This window comes from Fukomys damarensis, unplaced genomic scaffold (genome assembly GCF_012274545.1).
Source record: "Fukomys damarensis isolate Sample0158 unplaced genomic scaffold, DMR_v1.0_HiC HiC_scaffold_9, whole genome shotgun sequence".
Taxonomy (NCBI): Eukaryota; Metazoa; Chordata; class Mammalia; order Rodentia; family Bathyergidae; genus Fukomys; species Fukomys damarensis.
Genome location: NW_022900921.1, coordinates 21,976,412 through 21,983,969, shown reverse-complemented (window position 1 = coordinate 21,983,969; position 7,558 = coordinate 21,976,412). Strand labels below are relative to the sequence as shown.

Below are 7,558 nucleotides of genomic sequence, written 5' to 3'. Positions count from 1 at the left end.
AAAAAAAAAGCCAAATTTTGATTCAGTGATCAGAGGTGAAATGAATTCGGTTCAAAGAACCTGAGAGGAGGAAAGATGTTTCACTCCAAGCAGGACACCACGATGTTGCCCTCAGTGTTGCCCCGTTTCATGCTGCAGAAGATTCACTCTGAAGCCTGTGCTGGTGACACAGCATTGCTCAGCTCATCCTTAACTGTCAACATGACAGGATTTGGCTCCTAAGCACATGTGTTAGTTTGTTGTGGTTGGAGGGCAGACTGTCATGGATGGACAGCAAAAGGAAGGGTAAGGAGAGGGAAGTGTGTTTAAAAGAACCTAAGCACCTGGGCCACCAGTGCCAAGAGGTGTGAGACACAGCTTAGGACTGCTAGCCTGAAAAAACAGAGTCAAAAAGTAATGGAGATCGGAAAAAGGGACAAGGAAAACCAAAAGCATAGGGAAATTCTTTTAGAGATATACAGGTCATTCAGAAAAGTTACCTCCTTGAAAAGAGTGTTAATGTCAGTGGTTTCCCCCCGTCCCTCTAGTCATCTTTTGTTTTAAGGGCTCGACCTAAATGTACCTGTAACCCATCCTGTCCCACTTCCTCTTCATTCTAGGCACTGGGAGTGCAAATGCTGTATTAAGAGAAATAAATCAGACACACGAGCTTAAATATTGGATCACTTCTCTTATATGAGAAACCCAAGATATAAAGAGCAAAATAAAAGATAATAGGAAATAGGGAGATAGAGCTTTCACAATGGGAAGGAACCAAGAGATTGAGAGGGGAGGAGGGAAGTAAAAAGAATTAAAATGTCTTATGTGCATGTACTAATTCCACATGATAAATACAATTTTATGTACTACAAACATCTAATAAAAATTTAAGAATTAAAAGAAAAAAAAAAAGCCAGTGCAGATAAGAGCCTAGGAGAGCTGTGTGTTTGAATACAGAAGATGAATATGTTTTTTTCTGGTACGGGGGATCAAACTCAGGACATTCCTTGTGCAGTGATGCTAAGCTGAATTTCTATCACAGCAAGAAGAATATGTAAACAGATCAGGGACAAGTACAGTGTTCAAGGCCGGTATGAAATGATGTTGTGGCTAAGGGGATAGGTGGGCAGAGAAGGCTTTCCAGGGGAGCCAGGACTTGAGCTGAATCTTCAAGGACAGTGCAAGCATGTTCCAGTGGCCTTGAGAAGGAAGTGATTTCAAGCACCTGCAGGAAGAGGCTGCAGGGAGCATGAGAGCGCCCTGTGCCTGTGGTGTGCTTGGTAGATGGCACTGGCTGGATCATAGGTGTTTACAGAACAGACTTGGTACAATAAGGCTAGCTACTATGCAAGTGGGATAACCCCCAGAAGTTGACTGACAAGCTGTAGGACCTATTATGAAAGTAGAGGCAAGGGGAAGAGGTGGCATCTGATTTGTTCCCTGGCAGTGAGTTTCTTCTATACTCAGGAGTAGGAGCCATGTTGGTCAATATGGAGGTCAAGCCTCCTATCCTTTCTGTCAGAGCTTCAGTGTGGGGAAAAAAATTAGTCTAGATTTATCATTTATCAAATGACTTTGGAACAGCATGTAATTGAATTCTGTGAAAAGTCTAGTCATTTGTCCATTTCTTCATTCACTCATTTAGAGTGGTTCTTATGCATCCAATATTTTATATTCAGTACTACTGAAATTTGTTTGGGGGCTACACAATTTAGTAGGAGTTGGCTCTAATCGCAGGAACCTTCAAGTCAGAGTAAAGGAGAGATGACTACTAGTTCCACAGTGTTAAGCCACCAACTAAGCTCTTTACCTCACGTCCTAAGACTCCTTAAACCCCTTCAATAGACTTCCCATTTCTCATGGGAACTCTTATCTAAGACTAATTGTCTCTCTATGGGAAACCTTTACTCACCTCCTACCACTCCTTACCTTCTGTTCCAGTCCCATTGCCTTTTTTTCAATGGTCCTCATTAGATTCTCTCCAACCACAGGTCTGTAGCACATGATGCTCCTTCAGCCCAAGCCATCTTCTCTGATTCGTGCTTTCTGATTGCTGTAAGCTCAGATTAATAATTCTGTGGGAAGGGTCTCTCAGTCCACTGAACTGACCATGTCTTTATTACATACCCTTATACTCCATGTAATATCACTCATAGTCCTTGTCCCCGTAATAAATTATCTTTCATTTATTTACACAATGACTATATTAATAGCTACATTTTCTACCAAACCAAAAGTCCCACAAAAGCAAACACTGTTTTTATAATAACTCTTATAGTATTATTTATTTATAATAAGCACACATATTTTAGGTGTACCTTTCAGTGAATATTGACAAATTTATGCAAAAAAAGCTTATATACAGTTTATTACCACAATCACATATGGAACACTTCCAACCTCCCCAAATCATTCTGTGTTTCAGGAAGCCTCTCATCTGCTTTTTGTCCTTACAGATTGGATGTCTTTTCTATGGTTTGATATAAATAGAATCATATGGTCAGTATCCTTTATGTCTGGCTTCTGCCACCCAACATAATGTTTTGGAGTCATCCATGTGGCGTGCGTTATCATAGTTGTTTTTGTTTTTGTTTGTTTTTTTGGGTTTTTTTTTTTTTTTTTTTTTTTTTGTGTGTGTGTGTGTGTGTGTGTGTGTGTGTGTGCCAGGGATCAAACTCAGGACCTTGCACTTGCCAGGCAGTCATGCTACCAGTGAGCTAAATCCTTGGCCCCATAGTGGGTTTTTTTCAATTACCTGACTAGTGCCATTCTCATTGGTTCATTGGAGTTACCACTGTCTCTTCAGGCAGCCTTCAGCTTCTTGAGTCAGGAGCCACATTTCCCGATATTACCAGTACTTGTCATAGGTCTAGGCAAGTAGGTGGCCTTTGAAAGGGACATAGTCCATCTTCCCTGATTCTGGGCATGTAAGGGATCACTCTACTCACACTTAGTAGTCATCCTGATGTACATAGGCTTCCATTGCATGCTTCATTAGTTAAACTTCTGGATCCAGGATACCTAAGTATACTTGCCTTCCTCTAGCACTTGTCCTTGGTTCTACAGGAGATAATAAGAAAAGAACATGACATTGTGCTAATTTAACAAGGTAGTTATGAAATGTCTCCCCTGACTCTTCCCAGTACTCTTTACTTTGAACCTGGGACACAAGGAACAGGTGACTTGGAAATAGCCTGAGTTCTTCATTTCCCTGTTTCCGGCAGCAGTCCCTATTCTGCCCTGTGGCATGCTGTAGTGTGAAAATCTCTAACCTGGGAATTGGAAGTTTGGGTAACAGTTCCAGCTTCCTGGACTGCCTCAAGTACTGATGCTTCCCAGAGCCACAGAGAGTTCCTGGGTCAACCTTGGCGGTGAGGCACCGGTGGCTGATGATGATAGGCAAACCCCTCTAACATTTTGAACTTGGAATTCCTTGTCCATTGAATGGAGACACTGATATCTATCTCAAAGATCATAAAGTGAACTCAGATGCATGAAAGTGCGGTGTGAAGTAGAAAATGCAGGACTGTACAGTGAAAGTTAATTCCATCATTTAATTGCACCTCATCCACCCTGGATTAACTGCCTGTGTTACCTGAGACGTGTAGACCTTTGATTTCTTTCCTATCAGATGAGGGTTGAGCTAGTGTCCTCCAAGATGCCTTTTATTTTAGACCCTCAGAATCTGCAGTTCTGGAACACTAGAAGAAGGGCCTATCTGAATCTCCAACTTGGGAAAAAGTAGGGTGTTTTTAAAGAGAACAAGCAGTTTCTCTTAAAAGTCTCTTCCTGAGTAAAGGAAGTCAGCTCTAGTTTCTGGAACAAGCCAGTGTTTTGGCATCAATAGATTTAACTCTAGCTATTTCCAAAACCATCAGGGAAAATAATACAGCTCCTGATTTCCAGGTGCACTAACTGGTGCTGTGAAGCATGTCCTTTGCTGGGAGCTGATCTTTGATAGGCATAAATGTGTCCAAGTCACTTTGGAGCAGGAAGTATTCCTTTTTTTTTTTTTTTTTTTGGTACCAAGGATCAAACTCAAACTCAAGGCAAGGCAGGTGGCGGCACCACTGAGCTAAATCTCTGGCCCAACTATTCCATTTTTTAAGCCCGTAATTTAGTTAAATCCACCTCCACATGGGCCCTGTCATTCTGGCAACAGAGGATTTCTGAGTGCCTACTGTGTGTTAAATGCTTCATAGATAGATAGATAGATAGATAGATAGATAGATAGATAGATGTCACCCCCAGTAGCTCTGTGATAGAGGTAGTAAGATGGAAAATGGGCTCATCCCATGTGGCTTGGTGTGTCCTCAATTGGTAAATGGCCAAGTTAGGGCTAGAACCATTGGTCCTTCCCACTGTGACACAATGATAATTCCTGTACACTTGAATTCTGTATGGCCAGGAAGAGAAGGCAATAGCTTCATCTTTACTAGAGATAAAGCCAAGAGTGTCAAGATTCCAGAAAATTATGACCAAGTTCAACTCCTTGACTTTAACAGTGAGCAGTTGGAGGTTCCAAGACCTTGTCATCTTCCCAGGAAACAGTGGCAGTCCAGGAAGCTGGAACTATTACCCAAACTTCCAATTCCCAGGTTAGAGATTTTCACATTACAGCATACCACAGGGCAGAATAGGGACTGCTGCCGGAAACAGGGAAATGAAGAACTCAGGCTATTTCCAAGTCACCTGTTCCTTGTGTCCCAGGTTCAAAGTAAAGAGTACTGGGAAGAGTCAGGGAAGACATTTCATAGCTACCATTTTAAATTAGCACAATGCCATGTTCTTTTCCTATTATCTCCTGTAGAACCAAGGACAAATTTCAGTAGAATTTTGCGAGATTCACATTCCTAGTAAACCCTCGATTAAGACCCTGTGGTACCTTCACTCAGTAAGACCCAACTTCTAACTCCCATTTTGGAATTTGTGCACTTTTTTGGTTTCCAGTGGAACCCAGGATTATACTTACTGTTCTTCCCCTAACCTCCTTGCATTATAAGATCCTAATTAGCTCTGCAGTTATCTTTATTCACCAGTTGCACAGGCTTCTTGCCTATCAAAGGGTCTTGTACGAACAACCTCACTGTTATTGCTTGATTCAGTGAGAGCAGGCACTGTCCAGTGCCTGGTAGTCAGTGCTTTATAATTGTTAGCCACCATCCTACTGGCCCAGCGATGCTCCTGGAACCCCTTGGCCATAAACCTAAAATAGTTTGTTGCTGCATCATCAACATCTGTGCAAGTCGGAGGCTTGGATGTGGCTCTAGGCATCTTTTGCACCAGGATCCAGGTCCAGAGTGTGTTGTCACTGTCCTTATTGAGCAGAAGTGTTCTCCCTCTGTGCACAGACATGAGTTTCCTCTCTGCTGGGACCATGGTGCTGGGAGTGACTTGGGGAAGCTGACATGCAAGTCAAAGGAAGACAACAGAAAACCAAGAAAAGATGGAGGAGAAGTGTCGGGGGAGAGAGGCAGGGGAAAGATAATGCAGAGGTGATGATAGAGAGTAAATTGAATTTATCAGGAAGCAGGAACTGGTGGTAGGTGAAGGACCGGGCTCTGGTGTCCCATATGCCTGGGCTGATAACCTGGCTGTGCCCTTGAAGAGTGTGTCTTTGGGCAAATCGCAGCCTCTCTGTGAATCTTATTTTTCTCCTTTGTAAAGTGGGAATACTAATAGAGCCTCCTTCAGAAGTTTGTCTTTAGAGAGGGTGTAATGAGTTGATATGTGTAAAGCACAGTGCTGTGCTCATAATAAGCTCTCCACACCTAGCTAGAATAATTGTAATTATGTTCTGATGGTTATGTAATTTTAGTTTCTCAAAGGCTCTGTGTGGCTGGCATCGTGATTCCAATTGTACAATAGAGAAGTCAAGAGGAGCAGCTGAATCACTCCAATGTGTAGATCTTTTCCTCTGTACTCTGTCGCCATTCAGACAGGAGGTTGTAGCAGGGCTCTGGGTACCCATGGCTTCATTTTTCCCAGCTTCTTCGCAGCATTGGCCGGCTCAGGAACAAAAGTTTCAACGGATGACCTCTAGGGGGCAGCATGAGCCTGGGAAACCCTCAGATGTGTTGGACACTGAGAGGAACTGTCTGCTAGAGGCGAACTAAGACTGGGGCTCCCATTGTTAGGTTAGTAGTTGAGGCCTGGGCTGGGGCTTCAACAGTGAAGAGACCAGAAAGGCACTGATTTAGGATGCTTGGCCTCCCCCTGCGACCTGTTTTTCCCACTATTCCATTCTGCTTAGTAAATAGGGGCTGATCTGGTCCAAGCTATAGGGGGCATTAATTCCCAGCCCTGCACAAGCTGGAGGAGGTAGTGCAGCCTGGAGAGTGGGAGAGCAAGAGAGGAATTCCTGAGTCAACAAAGACAACTTAGAACCCAGTGCATTTCTTAGGGTTGCACATGGCTCCCTCTGACTTCTGCTCATCTTCTGGCTGTAGGGCCACTGAGGACCAGATTCTGGGCCCTCCCCAGGTCTCTAAGTCAGACCAGTAGAGGTCACTTTGACCAGCAGTGGTCCAGAGGCTTTTTATGCAAACTTGTATCTGACAGCTTCTTTTCTGGTGACAGAAGGACCTGATAGAAAGGCCATAAGGGAAGAATGGGGTCATTTACTGGTCACCCCTTACTGGGGCCTGAGCCAAGTGCTCCGTAGATGCTGTTCTATGTATTCTTCCCTTCACCTGTTCTTTATGATAGAGCACTGCACTGAGACTCAGAGAGGAGAAGTCACCTTCTGAAGTGACCTGCCTGCAGTCGGCACCTGAGACAGGATCAGAGCTCAGGGCATTCTAGTTTTAACACTTGGCAGCTTTCACTCTCCTTGTAATGAGGCCTGGGTCTGAAGAAGACGGCAGGGCTGGTGCCCAGTACACGGCTGAAGAAAGGAGCTAAGAAATCCCTCCCCTTCAACAGTCACATCTGCCTTGGATACCTTACTTTGGGGCCTGGGATGTGTCAAACACTAAAACATTTTAGGCTTTTTTTTCTAACATCTGAAGTAAGCTATCTATTCTCTCCTCCACCTTGGCCTCTGTCAGAGTTGGCTCAGAAACCCTGATGAGACCAAAGGCCTGTGGCTGTCCAGCCATGAGCATTTTGGGGGGAAAGAGGCATGAAAAGGAACAAGGAGGGCTTCTGAAACTGGCTAGAAATCTTATCTTCAGAATCTTTCCAATTGCTGGATGCCAGGGCTTCCAGTTCTTCTTGCCTTTACCCTTGGATTTTTTGACTTCACTCTCCTTATGGGAACAATGGATTTCCAGTTTCTGTCTGCTCCAGCCATTTGTAAGGACTCTGACATCTCACGGAAGAAGAGAAGCCAAGTGGGTGATACAGAAGTCAGTTGTTTGGCAGTGCTTCTAAAGTGCAATCTTGCTTTTGCAAATGAATCAGTTCGGGATGGTCTCAGACCTACTTGTCTCTCTATCCCCAGAGTCAACAGGACTCAAAGACTCAAATACTCCATTTGAGTGATACATCTGCTGATCTTGAGAATGTTTGCCTCTGGCTCCAGTAATTTAATCTCTTCCTTCTCCCTCCCCTTCCCCGGCCTCCCCCCTCCCTCCCC

General features: G+C 43.9%; 1 long non-coding RNA gene across 1 annotated transcript in view; it reads right to left on the bottom strand.

The window, feature by feature from the left end:
• Positions 1–1,972: 1,972 nt before the first annotated feature.
• The window catches only part of LOC104860879, a 14,879-nt gene continuing 9,293 nt past the window's right edge, over positions 1,973–7,558 (bottom strand). The window contains exons 2-3 of the long non-coding RNA XR_779836.1: positions 2,928–3,039; positions 1,973–2,032 (exon numbers count right to left, since the gene is read on the bottom strand). This is a non-coding gene — a long non-coding RNA (uncharacterized LOC104860879). The remainder of the gene's footprint in view (positions 2,033–2,927; positions 3,040–7,558) is intronic.